Below are 18,313 nucleotides of genomic sequence, written 5' to 3'. Positions count from 1 at the left end.
GGGCCCAGTTCTTCTCCATAACAACGCCGAACCTCATGTTGCACAACCAATGCTTCAAAAGTTGAATGAATTGGGCTACAAAGTTTTGCTTCATCTGCCACATTCACCTGACCTCTCGCCAACCAACTGACTACCACTTCTTCAAGCATCTCAACAACATTTTGCAGGAAAACGCTTCCACAACCAGCAAGATGCAGAAAATGCTTTCCAAGAGTTTGTCATATCCTGAAGCACATATTTTTACACTACAGGAATAAACTAACTTATTTCTCATTGGCAAAAAATGTGTTGACTGTAATGGTTCTTATTTTGATTAATAAAGATGTGTTTGAGCCTAGTTATAATGATTTAAAATTTACTGTCCAAAACTATTACTTTTGCATCAGCCTAAATATATGAATTTCTAACATAAATCAAACCAAAACCCTGTTTTCACAAGTCAACTGATATGTTAGATGCCAGATGATAAGATAAATCATAAAATCAATACCCGTACACTGCATTAGCCAAAAAGCCCTGTCAAAGCAATATCTACTGCATCCTTCAATTTCATCTCTAAGACAAACTGTAACTTTCACTTAAGTATATTGTATTCATATTTTGTCAGTATGTGCCTAAAATTATACTTCCCTCCTTAGGGATACCAGGAATATCACAGAAGATTTTTATTTTTGCACAGCAGCAACCTGGGAATTAATGCTCATTCCCATCTACAGTCAGATACTCCCAATTAGCCATTTATTAATGGATCAGCTACTGAATCAGAAACTTTCATGTGTATAATAGTCAGAGACTTTAACACCCCACTGACGGCACAGAAGAGATCCTGCAAACAGAAAATCAACAAAGAAATAATGGGTTTAAACAGAACTCCAGAACTAATGGGCCTGACTGACATTTACAGGACATTCTACCCCAAAACCACTAAATATACGTTCTTCTCATCAGCTCATGGGTCATTCTCTAAGATTGACCATATCCTAGGAAACAAAACACATCTCAAACAATTAAAAAAAATAGAAATTATACCATGTACCTTTTCAGACCACAATGGAATAAAAGTAGAAATCAATCCTAACAGGAGTTCTCATTTCTACACAAAGTCATGGAAACTAAACAACCTTCTGCTCAATGATCACTTCATAAATGAGGAAATCAAGTAGAAATCAAAAGGTTCTTTTAACTACATGACAAAGGTGACACAAGTTACCAAAACCTGTGGGACATAGCTAAAGCAGTCCTGAGAGGAAACTTTATTTCCATAAATGCCTATATCCAAAAGTCGAAAAGATCACAAATAGACAACCTCATGAATCGTCTCAAAGAGCTGGAAAAAGAAGAACAGACCGACCCCAAATGCAGCAGAAGTGAAATTATTAAGATCAAATCAGAACTAAATGATATTGACAACAGGGAAACCACACGGATGATTAATAAAACAAAAAGTTGGTTCTTTGAAAAAAATAAACAAAATTGACACACTTTTGGCTAGACTAACGAAAAGCAGACAAGAAAAGTCTCTAATAAGCTCCGTCAGGAACAATAAAGGAGAAATTACAACGGATGCCACGGAGTTACAAGATATAATTTATGAATTCTACAGAAACCTCTATGCGCACAAACTGGAAAATGTGGAGGAAATAGACAATTTCTTAGAAACACACAGCCTCCCTAGGCTCCACCAGGAAGAAACAGAATTCCTGAACAGACCAATAGCAAGTACTGAAATTGAAACAGCAATAAAAAAAACCTTCCTAAAAAGAAAAGTCCTGGACCAGATGGTTTCACATCAAAATTTTACCACACCTACAAAGAAGAACTGGTGCCTATCTTGTAGAAATTATTCCACAACATTGAGAAAGTTGGAATCATCCCCAATACATTTTATGAAGCGAACATAAGCCTGATACCAAAACCAGGAAAGGATGCACCAAAAAAAGAAAACTACAGACAAATATCCCTTATGAATATAGATGCAAAATTTCTCAACAAAATCCTAGTCAATTGAATCCAGATGCTTGTCAAGAAAATAATCTATCACAACCAAGTGGGCTTTATCCCAGGGATGCAGGGATGGTTCAACATACTCAAATCTATAAATGTAATTCACCATATAAACAGAAGCAAAAATAAAGACCATAAGATCCTCTCAATAGATGCAGAGAAAGCATTTGACAAAATTCAACACCCTTTTATAATAAGAATGCTCAACAAAATAGGCATAGATGGGGCTTACCTAAAAATGATACAAGCCATAAATAACAAACCCACAGCCAATACCATACTGAATGGGGAAAATTGAAAGCATTCCCAGTTAGAACTGGAACAAGACATGGTTGCCTACTATCTCCACTTCTACTCAACATAGTGCTGGACATCCTTGCTACAGCAGTCAGACAAGAGAGCGGAATTAAGGGCGTCCAAATGGGAGCAGAAGAGATCAAACTCTCACTCTTCGCTGAAGACATGATATTATACCTAGAAAACCACAAGAATTCAACCAAGAGACTCCTTGAATTGATAAATGAATTTGCTAAAGTTTCAGGATACAAAATCAATACACAGAAATCAGAGGCATTCATATATGCCAACAACAGTCAAACTGAGAACCAAATTAAAGACACAATTCCCTTCAAAATAGCAACACAGAAAATAAAGTACCTTGGAATATATTTAACTAAGGAGGTAAAAGACCTCTACAGGGAGAACTATGAAACACTGAAGAAAGAAATAGCAGAGGACGTAAACAGATGGAAGAATATACCATGCTCATGGGTCGGCAGAATCAACATTGTTAAAATGTCTATACTACCCAAAGTGACCTACATAGTCAATGCAACCCCTATCAAAATACCATCACCATTTTTCACAGATATAGAAAAAATAATTTTAGGCTTCATATGGAGCCAGAGAAGACCCCATATAGCAAAATCAATCCTAGGCAATAAAAACAAAATAGGAGGTATCAATTTACTTACTTACAATCTGACTTCAAACTATACTACCAGGCTATAGTCATTAAAAAAGCTTTTTACTGGCACAAGAAGAGGGACATTGACCAGTGGAACAGAACAGAGAACCCAGATATAAAACCATCCTCATATAGCCAACTGATCTTTGACAAAGCAGAGAAATACATACACTGGGGAAAAGAATCTTTATTCAATAAATGGTGCAGGGAAAACTGGATAGCCACCTGTAGAAGACTGAAACAAGACCCACACCTTTCACCTCTCACAAAAATCAAGTCACGCTGGGTAACAGACTTTTACATTATGTGTGAAATTATTAGAATTCTAGAGGAAAACATTGGAAATACTCTCCTAGACATCGGCCTAGGTAAAGAATTTACGAGGAAGACCCCAGAGGCAATCACAGCAGCAACAAAAATAAACAAATGGGACCTGATCAATTTTAAAAGCTTCCGCACAGCCAAAGAAACTGTCAAGAGAGCAAACAGACAACCCACAGAATGGGAGAAAATTTTCACAAGCTACACATCCGACAAACAGCTGATAACTAGAATCTATTTAGAACTCAGGAAAATCAGCAAGAAAAAATCAAAAAACCCTATCAAAAAGTTGGCAAAGGACATGAACAGAAATTTTTCAAAAGAAGACAGAATAAAGGCCAATAAAAATATGAAAAAGTGCTCAACATCTCTAATCATCAGGGAAATGCAAATCAAAACTGCAATGTGATATCACTTATCTCCACTAAGAATGGCCGTTATCAAAAAGTCCCCAAACAATAAATGTTGGCATAGATGCAGAGAGATAGGAACACTCCTACACTGCTGGTGGGACTGCAAACTGGTTCAGCCTCTGTGGAAAGCAATATGGAGATACCTTAAAGCGATACAAGTAGATCTACCATTTGATCCAGCAATTCCACTACTGGACATCTACCCAAAAAATCAAAAGTCACTTTATGAAAAAGACACCTGCACTCAAATGTTTATAGCAGCACAATTCACAACCCAAAGTTGTGGAAACAATCCACGTGCCCATCAATACATGAGTGGATTGAGCAAGATGGCGGACGAATAAAACCGTCAGACAGAGTGTCTCTGCAGAAAACACAGATTCTAGCAGAAATTAGAGGAAAGAAGCAAGAAGACGAGCATATAGCAAATGAGGGCGGGAAGGAGGGGTACCTGAGACCCTGGGAGACTCCACGGGAGGAGGCTGTGGAGGAGAACCAGAGGCTGAGACCACTGGAGCAGCCTGGAGACCAGCGGCAAGGGTAGATGGATTTGCTGTTTCCCCTGCCCTGCATTTGGGACTGCTGGTGGGCTCCCCAGCGGGTGGAGAGACCTGCGGACACCAGCCCAGAGACCGCCACCGCCATCCAGCGGTGAGCCTGTAGCAGACGTGGCACCAGGTTCCCAACTTCCTCCGGGCACCTCCATGTGCACAGACCCGAGCCGTGCGGCAGGCGCCATATTGCCTCCTCCTCCCCTCCGCCGACCCTACCCGTGGCGGCCCAGAGAGACAATACAGCCACCAGCCAGAGGCACCACCAGGGAATGGGACCTTCCCGTTTAGGACCCTACAGCTGACTCAGGGGAACTCAGACTGTGAGCTCCCTACCCGCCCACCCTCCCAGGTGCTGCTGGCACGGTGTTCCCAGGAGAACGGTGCCGATCAGAGGCTGAGAGACATAGACCCAGCTTGGGCTCCCTGTGGGTGAATTGGGACCGGAAATCCTCTCCCTGGTGGGGATAGAGTTTGAACTCTGGGACCCAGAGGTCGGACCTGCAGACCAGATCCCCTGCACCGAGGGCTAGCATTGTCCGGGACAAAGAAGGGATATACGTGAACAGCCTACTGAGGTGTGTGTGCCCCCAGGGGCGGATCAGCATCCTAGAGGGCAACCCTCCTCCTAGGAGGAGGCCGTGCGCACAACCCAGGTGGCGTTCCTGTGCATGGAACCTCCCCACCGACATCACAGTCCCGGAAGGCCTGGTGGCTTGTGGTCTGGCCTGCTGGCAGAGGCCCAGGAGTAGCTGCCGAGTTGGGGAGGGTGGAAAGAAGCAAGGCCCGCTCCAGACTGCGGGTCTCAGACAGCCCCACCTCCACACCCAGACTTTCTGGCTGAGCGGGACCATTCTAGCCCAGCCCTGACAGCTTTCCCTGGAAGCAGAGAACGAAACTTTGACCCCTGCTAACAGCCTGAGGGCAGGCTTACCCAACCCAGCTCCGTCCAGAACAAGAGCTGATAACAGGACACAAAATCAACAGCGTAGCCTGTTCCTCCAAGCAAACGCCACCTACTGACAGGGACGGCATCTTGCACAGCCTTTCCATGGCACCCACTGACTCAATATACAGGGAGTGGTCCAATTTCACCCCCCAGACACCACCTAACACCTCAGAAACTAAACAAGGTGTGTGAATACCCAAACAATAACTTAAGGAAAGAAACAACAACTGATCGACATGGGAAGAAATCAGCGAAAGAACTCAGGAAATATGAAGAACCAAACGGAAAACACACCCCCAAAGAGGAGCACCAGCCCCCTAAAAACGGACACCAACCAAAATCAGGCAACCAATATGACAGAAGAGGAATTTCGTATGTGGATCATAAGAACACTCACCCAGCTGCAACAACAACTCAATAACCAACACAAAGAAACCACAAAAAGCCTCCAGGATAGGGGAAAAGAAATAGACACAATGAAGAAAAGTGTAACCGAACTCCTGGAAATGAAGAATCAATTCAGGGAACTACAAAATACAGTGGAAAGTCTCAAGAACAGGGTAGATCAAACAGAAGAAAGAATCTCAGAGCTTGAAGATAACACCCTCCAATTAAATAAATCAGTCACAGAAATAGAGCAGAGAAACAAGAGAAAAGAGCAAAGCCTACAAGAGCTGTGGGATTATGTGAAGAAACCTAATGTGAGGGTCATAGGCTTACCAGAAGCGGAGGAAGACAACACTCAAGGGTTAGACAAGCTGTTTGAAGATATAATAGAGGAAAATTTCCCAGGCCTTGCTCAAAATCTTGATATACAAGTTCAAGAAGCTCAGAGGACCCCTGGAAGATTCAATGCAAACAGGAAGACGTCACGACATGCAGTCATCAGACTGACCAAAGTATGAACTAAAGAGGCCCTTCTAAGAGCTGTAAGACAAAAGAAGCAAGTAACATACAAGGGAAAGCCAATTCGAATAACATCAGACTTCTCTAATGAGACTTTACAAGCAAGGAGAGACTGGGGACCCATTCTCACTCTTTTGAAACAAAACAATGCCAGCCTAGAATATTATTCCCTGCATAACTAAGCTTCATATATGAAGGAGAAATAAAAACATTCTCAGACAAGCAAAGGCTCAGAGAATTCACCAAGACAAGACCAGCCCTACAAGAAGTACTTAAAACAGCGTTACGCACGGAACACCATAATAATAACCCACGAATATAAGAATAACCAAAACCCAAAGATATTAAAGGCCAGATATTACAATGGCTCAAGACAGAAATCATAGCAACAACATCCAACCCAACAGAATGATCAGTAATCTAACTTACCTATCAGTTCTCTCAATATATGTGAATGGCTTAAACTCTCCACTCAAGAGATATAGGCTGGCTGAATGGATAAGAAAATACAGGCCAAGTATATGCTGTCTTCAGGAAACACATCTAACCTGCAAGGATGCATATAGACTAAAAATAAAAGGGTGGATATCAATATTCCTAACAAATAGAAACCAAAAGAAGGCTGGTGTGGCAGTTCTAATTTCAGATGATTTAGTTTTTAAACCAACAAAAGTAGTGAAAGACAAAGAGGGTCATTATATAATGGTGAAGGGCACAGTACAACCAGAAGAGATAACAATTTTAAATATATATGCACCCAACTTAGGTGCACCCAGATTCATAAAGCAAACCTTACTGGAGCTAAGCATATGGATTAATAGCAACTCCATAATCAACGGAGATTTCAACACCCCAATGACGGCACGAGACAGATCCTCCAAAAGGAAATTCATAAATAAATAATGGACTTAAACAAAACTCTAGAACAATTGGGTCTGACTGACATTTACAGAACATTCTACCCAAAATCCACTGAATATACGTTCTTCTCATCAGCTCATGGGACATTCTCTAAGATTGACCATATCCTAGGACACACAGTAAATCTCAAGAAATTTAAAAAAATAGAAATCATACCATGCACCTTCTCAGTCAAAGTGGAATAAACGTAGAAATCAACCCTTACAGAAACTCACATTTCTACACAAAAACGTGGAAATTAAACAACCTCCTACTAAATGATTACTTCATAAATGAAGAAATCAAGACGGAAATAAAAAAAAATTCTATGAAGAAAACGATAATGGAGAGACAAGTTATCAACTCCTCTGGGACACAGCTAAAGCAGTTCTGAGAAGAAAGTTTATCTCCATAAATGCCTATAACCAAAAGACAAGAAGATCACAAACAGACAATCTAATGAAATGACTCAAAGAGCTGAAAAAAGAAGAGTGGACCAACCCCAAACCCAGCAGAAGAAGTGAAATTAACAAGATCAAATCAGAATTAAACGAAATTGAAAACAGGGAAACTATTCAGGAGATTAATAAAACAAAATTTGGTTCTTTGAAAAAATAAATAAAATTGACACACCATTGGCTAAGCTAACGAAAAGCAGAAAAGAGAAATCTCTAATAGGCTCCATCAGGAACAAAAAAGGAGATATCACAACTGATCCCAAAGAGATACAAGATACAATTTATGAATACTACAAAAATCTTTATGCACACAAACTGGAAAATGTGGAGGAAATGGACAAATTTCTAGAAACACACAGGCTCCCTAGGCTCAACCAGGAAGAAATAGATTCCCTGAACAGACCAATCTCAACAGCTGAAATAGAAACAGCAATTAAAAATCTCCCTAAAAAGAAAAGTCCCGGTCCAGATGGCTTTACACCTGAATTTTACCACACTTACAAAGAAGAACTAGTACCTATCTTGCAGAAACTATTCCACAACATTGAAAAGACTGAAAACCTCCCCGACACCTTTTATGAAGCGAATATTACTCTGATACCATAACCAGGAGAGGATGCAACAAAAAAAGAAAACTACAGACCAATATCCCTAATGAATATAGATGCAAAATTTTTCAACAAAATCTTAGCTAACCAAATCCAGACACTTATCAAAAAAATAATCCACCACGACCAAGTGGGCTTCATCCCAGGGATGCAGGGATGGTTCAACGTAAGTAAATCTATAAATGCAATTCACCACATAAACAGAAGCAAAAACAAAGACCACATGATTCTTTCAATAGATGCAGAAAAAGCTTTTGACAAAATTCAACACCCTTTCATGATACGAACACTTAAGAAAATAGGCATAGAAGGGACATACCTAAAAATGATTCAAGCCATATATGACAGACCCATAGCCAACATCATACTGAATGGGGAAAAATTGAAATCGTTCCCACTTAGAACTGGAACCAGACAAGGCTGCCCCCTATCTCCACTTCTGTTCAACATAGTGCTGGAAGTCTTGGCTACAGCAATCAGACAGGAAAATGGAATCAAAGGTATCCAAATAGGGGCAGAAGAGATCAAACTTTCACTGTTTGCTGATGATATGATATTTTATCTAGAAAACCCCAAATATTCAACCAAGAAACTCCTGGAACTGATCAATGAATTTAGTAACGTCTTAGGATACAAAATCAATACACGGAAATCAGAGGCATTCATATCCGCCAACAACAATCTAATTGAGAACCAAATCAAAGACTCAATTCCCTTCACAATAGCAACAAAGAAATTAAAGTACCTAGCAATATACTTAACCAAGGACGTAAAAGACCTCTACAGGGAGATATATGAAACACTGAGGAAGGAAATAGCAGAGGCTGTAAATAGATGGAAATCCATACCATGCTCGTGGATCGGCAGACTCAATATCATCAAAATGTCTATACTACCCAAACTGATCTACAGATGCAATGCAATACCTATTAAAATCCCATCAGCATTCTTCACAGATATAGAAAAAATAATTTTACGCTTCGTATGGAACCAAAGAAGACCCTGAATATCAAGAGCAATTCTAGCCAACAAAAACAAAATGGGAGGCATTAATATGCCAGATATCAAACTATACTACAAAGCTGTAGTAATTAAATCAATATGGTATTGGCACAAAAATAGGAATATTGACCAGTGGAACAGATGTGAGAATCCTGATATAAAACCATCCTCATATAGCCATCTACTCTTTGACAAAGCAGACAAAAACATACGCTGGGGAAAAGAATCCCTTTTCAATAAATGGTGCTGGGAAAACTGGATAGCCACCTGTAGAAGGCTAAAACAGGACCTACACCTTTCACCTCTCACAAAAATCAACTCATGCTGGATAACAGACTTAAACCTAAGATATGAAACTATTAGAACTCTAGAGGAACAAGTTGGAAACATTCTCTTAGACATCGGGCTGGGCAAAGAGTTTATGAAGAAGTCCCCAAAGGCAATCACAGCAGCAACAAAAATAAATAAATGGGACATGATCAAACTACAAAGTTTCTGCACAGCCAAAGAAATAGTCATGAAAGTAAACAGACAACCTACAGAATGGGAGAAAATTTTTGCATCCTACGCATCCAATAATGGACTGATAACCAGAATATACTTAGAACTCATGAAAATCAGGAAGAAAAAATCAAATAACCCCATTAAAAAGTGGGCAAAGGAATTGAACAGAAACTTTTCTAAAGAAGACAGAAGAATGGCCAACAAACATATGAAAAAATGCTCAACATCTCCAATCATCAGAGAAATGCAAATCAAAACCACAATGAGATATCACTTAACCCCAGTGAGAATGGCCTTTATCAAAAAATCTCCAAACAATAAATGCTGGCGTGGATGTGGAGAGAGGGGAACACTCCTACACTGCTGGTGGGACTGCAAACTAGTTCAACCTCTGTGGAAAGCAATATGGAGATACCTTAAAGCGATACAAGTGAATCTACCATTTGATCCAGCAATCCCATTGCTGGGCATCTACCCAAATGATCCAATGACACTCTACAAAAAAGACACCTGCACTCGAATTTTTATAGCAGCACAATTCATAATTGTAAGTCTGTGGAAACAGCCCAAGTGCCCATCAATCCAAGAATGGATTAATAAAATGTGGTATATGTATACCATGGAGTACTATTTAGCTCTAAGAAACAATGGTGATATAGCACATATTATATTTTCCTGGTTAGAGCTGGAACCCATACTACTAAGTGAAGTATCCCAAGAATGGAAAAACAAGCACCAGATATATTCTCCAGCAAACTGGTATTAACTGAGTAGCACCTAAGTGGACACATAGGTACTACAATAATAGGGTATTGGGCAGGTGGGAGGGGGGAGGGGGTCGGGTATATACATACATGATGAGTGAGATGTGCACCATGTAGGGGATGGTCATGATGGAGACTCAGACTTTTGGGGGGAGGGGGGAAATGGGCATTTATGGAAACCTTAAAATCTGTACCCCCATAATATGCCGAAATAAAAAGAAATAAAAAAAATACATGAGTGGATTAATAAAATGTGGTATATGTATGCCATGGAGTACTATTCAGCTTTAAGAAACAATGGTGCTATAGCACCTCTTGTATATTCCTGGGTACAGCTGGAACCCATTCTAATAAGTGAAGTATCTCAAGAATGGAAAAACAAGCACCACATGTACTCACCAGCAAATTGGTATTAACGGATCAACACTTAAGTGGACAATCGGAATAACATTTATCGGGTGTTGGGCCGGTGGGAGGAGGGAGGTGGGGCATGGGCAATATGTATAACCTTAACATTTGTACCCCCATAATATGCTGAAATAAAAAAAAAGAAACTCTCATGTGTAGATCCTGGTCTCCAATCTCAATCATTTAATGAAAATTGAGCATTCACCTGCCACAGATGTACATTCATTCACTTATAAACTATATACTACATGCCACTGTACCATCACAAACACACATTAGAAATAAATATGAAAAGGAGAGGTTTTTAAAGACATATAAGTAGATGTGAAAATGGCTAAATTGGTAAATCAGTGATTGGTAAATCCCCTACAGAGATTTTTTTTTTCCAATTTTTAATCGTGGTTAAATATATGAAACATAAAATATACCATGTTAACCATTTTTAAGTGTACAGTTCAGTGGTAATAAATACATTTGTGATGTGATACTATCGCCATAACTCTTTCTATCTTGCAAAACTGAAACTATATAAGCATTAAACAATAACTCTCTCCTTCCCAAGCCCATGGCATCCACTATTTTACTCTCTGTATGATTCTGACTACTCTAAGTACCTGACGTAAATGGAATCATATAGTATTTGTCTTTTTGTGACTGGCTTATTTCCCTTAGCATAATATCCTCAAGGTTTATCCATGTTGTAACATATGTCAGAATTTCCTTCTTTTTAAATGCTAAATAATATCCTTTTGTATGTTTATATCACGTTTTGATTATCCATTCATCTATCAATAGAAGCTTGTGTTGCTTTTACATTTTAGCTATTGTGAATAATGCTGCTTGTAAACATGGATGTGGTGGTTAATTTTGTGTGTCAACTTGAGTAGGCTAAGGGATGCCCAGATAGATGGTAAAATATTATTTCTGGTTTTGCCTGTGATGGTGTTTCTGGAAGAGACTAGCATTTGAAATGGTAGACTGAGCAAAGAAGATCACCTTCATAATGTGGGGATGGGAATCATCCAATCTATTGAGGGCCTGAGTAGAACAAAAAGGCAGAAGGGTGAATTCACTCTCCCTGTTTGAACTGAGATATTCATATTCTCTTGTCCTTGGACATCACAATTCATGGTTCTTGGGCTTTTTGACTTGGACCTGAGCTTATACCACTGTTCCCCCCATGTATATATACCTAATCACAAGATTATAAAATGCTTCCCTTCCATCCACACCACCACTACATTACTAAAGGCCTATTTTCCACAGTTCCTCTTAACGAGCCTACCATGTCCACCTTCCAACAAAAAAAATTACAAGGCATAATAAAGGGCAAAAAACACCATTTGAAGAGACTGAACAACCATCAGAACCAGATTTAGATATAGCAGTAATGTTGTAAGTATTAGATCAGAAATCTTTTAAAGCTATGGTTAATATGGTAAGGCAGGAGTCCTCAACCTTTTTGGCACCAGGAATCAGTTTCATGGAAGACAATTTTTCCATGGAGGCTGGGTCGGGGCAGGAGTGTGGAGCTCAGGTAGTGATGCCAGCCATGGGGACTGGCTGTAAATACGGAGGAAATTTTGCTGTGTGGCTTTCCCCCCACCCTCCCTTCCTAAGTTTCATGGAAGTCAGTTTTTCATGGGGCTTGGGGCTGGAGCTCTGTGGCCTGGTTGGGAACCACAGTGCTAAGGGATTTAATGGAAAAGGTAGACAACATTTGGTAACAGATATATACTATAAGAGGAGAGATGGGAATTCTAAGAAAGAATCAAAAGGAAATGTTAGTGATCAAAAACACTATAACAGAAATGAAAAATGTCTTTGATGGGCTCATTAGTAGACTGGACACGGCTGAAGAAAAAAATCTCTTAGTTCGAATAGCAATAGAATCTTCCAAAACTGAAAAGCAAAGAGAAAAATGACCAAAAAAAAAAAACACCCCACAATCAAACAAACAAACATAGAAAACCCAGAACAGAATATCTAAGAACTGTGGGACAACAACTACAAAAGGTGTAACATATATGTACCTGAAATACCAGAAAGAGGAATGTAGAAAAGAACAGAAGCAAATATTTGAACCAATAATGACTAAGAGTTTTCCCAAATTAATGTCAGACACCAAACAACAGATCTGGAAGGTCAGAAGAGTACCAAGAAGGATGATAAATTCAAACAAACACAAAAACTACACCTACCTAGGCATATTGTATTCAAACTTCAGAAAATCAAAGGTAAAGAAAAATCTTGTAAGAAACCAGAGGGGAGAAAACACTTTACTTATAGAGAATCAAAGGTGATAATTGAATCCAAGTTTGCCTCAGAAACCATTCAAGGAAGAATAGATGAGTGAAATATTTAAACAGTTGAGAGAAAAACACAAGCAAGCTAGAATGCTGTACCCTATTAAAGTATCTTTCAAAAATGAAGAAGACATAACGACTTTCTTAGATAAACAAAAATTGAAAGTATTTGTTGCCAGTAGATCTGCCTTGTAAGAAAGATTCAAAGAAGTTCGTCAGAGAAAAGGAAGTTGATATAGGTCAGAAACTCAGATCTACATAAAGAAAGGACAGAGAATATTGACCATAGAAAAGGCACTACAACAAAGTACACTGAATGACTTAACCATTTGATGGCTCACCAACCTCTGTTTCTGGCACCCCAATTCTGGCAAAATGGAGGAGCCACAGCAGAGGCCATGTATGGTTCCAACGTCATGAACTCACCAAGGTTGATCTAACTACTGATGTGTGATTTTCCCAACTGACAGCAACAGAAACCAAAGCTTAGCCACTGATACATCATTATTCCTCAAGGAAACTATCCAGCCACTTGGTGAGCCTTGGTAAGTGCCACTATTCAAGGCTTTACAGAATATTTGATCCCTTGGCATGAGATCTTCCATAATATTGCATCAGACTAAGAGACTCACTTTAAAGATGTCCTGGCAGGAGTAACTGACTCTGATAATCAGGAGGAAAGGGAAAGAGAAGAATATATTTGGCACCCAGATCATTTATTTGGATATCTCTTGGTACTCCCTTGCTCAATTTTGATGATAAATGGACAAGTGCAGTCATGGCCTGAGAAGGGCATGATAACCAGGTACCTCATCCAGTAACCCACTTAGACAAGCAGAAGTACAAATTGAGAGGGTGAGGGGAAGAGTCCATAATGAGTGGTAGAGAAAGGAGGTGATAAGTACCAGCTGCAGACTCAAGACAAGCTAAGGCAGCAGGAGTTGTGTGGTATGCCCCGGACCTTCATCTTGTGTTCCTGAGAAAAGAAGCCCTGAAAGAACCATTCCAGAACTTATGAAGCAAATGGATCTGAGTAGCAGAAGGGCTGGACTATAGTGGAAACTGTGCTGTGCTTCCCAGATTACCCCCTTCAGAACTAAAAGACTAATTCCCCAAGATGCTAGGAATGCTGACAAGTCCCATCCTGGGAACTTCCTTAGGTTGAAGTCAGCCACCTCACCCAAAGTCATGCCCCTTTCCTGGTCACTATGAGAGTATATAGGTCTGGCCAACTTGCCACAATAGGGCACATTTCTTCAGAGCAATGCTATATAGCTTGAGTTCCCTGTGGGACTGGCCTTTGCTCAGACTGTATCAGCTCAGCTTCTCCCTCTCTCCAATCCTGCTTCCTTCATTCTCCCACAGGTGTTGATGCAGAGGATTCTCCCCCAATAAAATTCCTGTGTGTGTGTGTGTGTGTGTGTGTGTGAGAGAGAGAGAGAGAGAGAGAGAGAGAGAGAGAGAGAGAGAGAGAGAAAGAGAAAAGGAGAGGGAGAGGGAGACACACACACACACACACACACACACACAAGAACAAAGCAGACAATAATTTTTCTTATTTATGTGTTTAAAAGCCCAAGGAAGCACCATTGCAGTAACATTGGTCAAAACCATTTTTTTTTTGTCTGCTTTGCTTTCATACAATTCACTGCCAGCTACAAATTTGTGGAAACACTGCTACGTGATCTCAGCATTCAAGATTGGCAGAAAAATGCTTAAAAAGACAACTTAAAATGCACCAAGGTGCTTTGCATGAAAAGCGTAGATGCAAGGCTGTAAGACCTCCTTCACGAGGCACACAGTCCCTCTCCCACCGCCAAAACTACAGAAACACTGTGGTAACTGAGGGAAAACCCATCTAGGCACAGGTCAGGGTGGAACTGTTCGGCAGGTCCCCGCAGTTGTGCCCCTGGAGTTCTGACAAGGAGTGTGGCCCAGAAACATTATGTTTAAACTAAATTATGCATTTTAGTGAAAAAATAAAAATGCATCACATTGGAGACACAACACACTGCACTACTTGCTTTTATGGGAGCCACACACAACAGGAACTGCAGGGAATGGTGGAAAGGGGAGGGGCAGAGACAGACACACAAGAGGGCTGCTCACAGGAGGCTCTGTGACTCCCAGGTGATGTTAAAATCAAGGCAGAGGGGATTAACTGAGGAAATGAGGGAGATTTCCTCTTAAGAAAGGGACAATCCAGAAGAGAGCGCTAAAATGGTGAGCAGTATAAACCTAGCGGTTTAGCATCAATTCACATAAAGTAAAAACTGCTGGGAGCACGATCACAAGGAGAAAGTGGTAATCCACAGTCACAGAGGAAGGCCTTGATGCCCCTTTGTGGGATCTAGCAGCAGATTGGCTGAAAAGGCTCCTTGAAACTGTGTATTGTGTTGAGCAGACCTCTCTCAAGGAGACTGACTGAGTGGGGCAAAGGTGGGGCTGACTTGATTCCTATCTCCCTCCTCTCCCACATAGCCCTGCAACTTACTCCATTCCAGGATTTCGAGGACACCCAAGAAAGCACATTGCTGTGGGAGCAGTTCTGCCAAGTGAAGGCCATGACAAATGACTTTCTGTACTGGCTGAGGGCCAGGGGCCGGCATACTGATAAGGATGCTATTCTAGTAAAAAGAGTTGATTTACAGAGGAATGAATGGGGATCTGCATGGGCCAGGGGACACAAATAGACTGTATGAGCAGGTTGCCAGAGGCCTATCTCTTCCATGCCTGCTATGCTGCCACTTCTACCTTAGGACACACCCATGGCCATGTGGGGGATCCTTGATGGCCAGTTGATGACTAGTTGCTGGAGAAAAAAGCCTGAGCTTGAATTACAGATGGGTCAGCTTGATATGCAGGTGCAAGCCCAAAATTGACTGTTCCTATATCACAGCCCTACTCCGAGGTGGCTTTGATAGACAATGGTGAGGGAAAATCTTCTCAAATGGGCCAAACTTTGGCCAGTGTTGCTGGTTGTCCACTTTGTGTAAAAAGAGAAATGGCCCAGAGTTCAAATATATACAGACAGATGAACAGCAACAGATGCTTAGACCGTCTGGTCAGGGGCCTAGAAGGAAAACAAATGGAAGATCAGGGACAAGGATGTCTGGGGTAGAGGCATACGAGTAAGAGGAAACAAACTAGAAGAACCTCCATGTCATAAATTAATGCCACCGGAAAGCATATAACATGAAAGAAGCACAAAACAACAGCATAGATAAAATGACTGGCATTTAACATCAGCCAGCCTCTGCATAGGCCATCGCAGTGCTGGGCAAGATGTGAGCTAAGTGGCTATGGTGGCAGTGAGAAAATTTACACATGGACCCAAAAATGTGGGTTCCCACTGATTAAGGCTGATCTAGCTATTAATGCTTTTGCCATCAAAGTCCAGTCTGCCAGCAACAGAAACCAAGTATCACATGCCACCCCACCCAGAAGCTGTTAAAGGCACAGGTGAAGCTCCAGGAGGCAGGTCTCTGTAAGGATGGAGGGCCAGCCTCCGAGGTGCTTTGAATCATCAATTCAAAGATGATTCTGTGTCTCCAGTAAGAAGATGGCTTTTGGAAACAAAGGGTGGCAGCAAAGGAAACTCTGCTTACCACCACTCCTAGTGACCCACCTGGGGAGTCTGTCTCCTGTCCCTGCAACTCTGGGCCAGGCAGTTTAAGAGGTCTCCGCAGCGGAAGTGTAAGAGTCTGCCTCAGCTGCCCCAGAAGAACACATCACTCACCCAGAGAAGACCACAGCCCCCTAGGATGGACAGCATGTAATGACTAATCAGTGCAGGGATATAGAGGCCTGGCCATGTTGGTCATTCCAGCTCCAAAGGTCCCCTATGGTTAGCAGAGGCTGTCCCAGAGCCTTCCCTGCAGCCCACTTCTCCCTCTGCCCACTCCTGCTTCCCCAGATGTTAATCCCAAGAACATTTCAAATAAAATTCCTGCACATTAATCTCCATCTCAGAGTCTGCTTCTAGGGAACACAACCTGTGACATTAATTCATATTTAAATGTACTCTAATGTCATCCACCTTTAAAAATTCCCATAGCACTAGTCTTGGCATAGGCCTATGTGGCTTTTACTCATTTAACAACATTATTTGATGCCTGTATCATTATTGAGTGTGGTCCTTCCTTCAGTCCATTTGTCCCATCCCCTGGATACTCTGAGACTTATGCCCTTCCTCATCAACCCATCTCTAGTTACCTTTCCCTTTTTTCCGTTTTATATCCTTGGATCTGCTGAGTCTACCCTATGGAAACTTTCTCCAAAGTTTCCATATTGGTTTCTAATAAGACTCAGATCCATGTCCAGGGACAGGTATTTTGACATAAGCTAGCATGGTTCTTTCACTTTAAATATTTCTGACTAAAATGAAGATATACATAGAAAATATTTTTTAGAGCAAGATATTGGAAGAGCAGAGAGGGAACTGGATCAAGAGCACACAGAAACACTTTTTCCCCTTCTGAGGGAAGAGTGAAAAAAAGAGAAGACAGGCAAACAAAATTGTAAGACAGAAAAACAGAAGGCCTATGTCCTATATCAAGCAGGATGTGGTTCAGGGCAGGACTTTCTATTCGAAGGGACATACTAGACGACATTCCTAAGAGCATCAGCACCACCCAAGTGTGTGATTCAGTTCTGAGATAAGCCTATACAGGACAATATATATCTTTCCAGCTTGAGACCTTCTCCATTAGAGTGAATATTTTCCATTGCAGCAGAAACATGTGATTTATTTCCCGGTGTTAGTTTCAGGGTAATCTGCACAGTAAGTGACAAAATATTCCAAGGTCCATGGGTTTTGCTCCTTCCTAACTTTTGTAAGATTTTTGTTTGCATATTTCCTTTGGGATTTGATATATAAATCCTGCTAAATACATTTGGCAATGATTGTCCTTGACATGAACTGTTCTTTCACATTTTATCTAAAACCAATCGGAAAACCTATTATATTCTCTGACCTTTGCTTAGAAGAAGCTGAGCAGCTGCAGGAACAGATAATATAAAACTGAATTTTCCCAGCTGTTTATTTCAATCCTTGGCAGAGGCTCTCAGGATATGTCCAGAGTCAGCTTATCCTGTTAATCAGTATCAAAAAAATCTAGATTATAAAATGGTATCATAAAAATAAATTCTATGAACCTTTTTCAGGGTAAATAACATGTGACTGCCTAAACAACAACATAAAGATAGATAATAAATGAATGATTTACTCTATTCAATTCAATTTTACACTC

At 40.7% G+C, this 18,313-nt stretch overlaps 1 protein-coding gene across 1 annotated transcript in view; it reads right to left on the bottom strand.

Moving 5' to 3' along the window:
- Nucleotides 1-18,313, bottom strand: part of F8 (coagulation factor VIII) — a 249,234-nt gene that overhangs the window by 220,721 nt on the left and 10,200 nt on the right. The window lies entirely within an intron of this gene.

This window comes from Microcebus murinus, unplaced genomic scaffold (genome assembly GCF_040939455.1).
Source record: "Microcebus murinus isolate Inina unplaced genomic scaffold, M.murinus_Inina_mat1.0 scaf005_hap2_Mmur4.0, whole genome shotgun sequence".
Taxonomy (NCBI): Eukaryota; Metazoa; Chordata; class Mammalia; order Primates; family Cheirogaleidae; genus Microcebus; species Microcebus murinus.
This window is presented reverse-complemented; position numbering and strand designations above follow the sequence as displayed.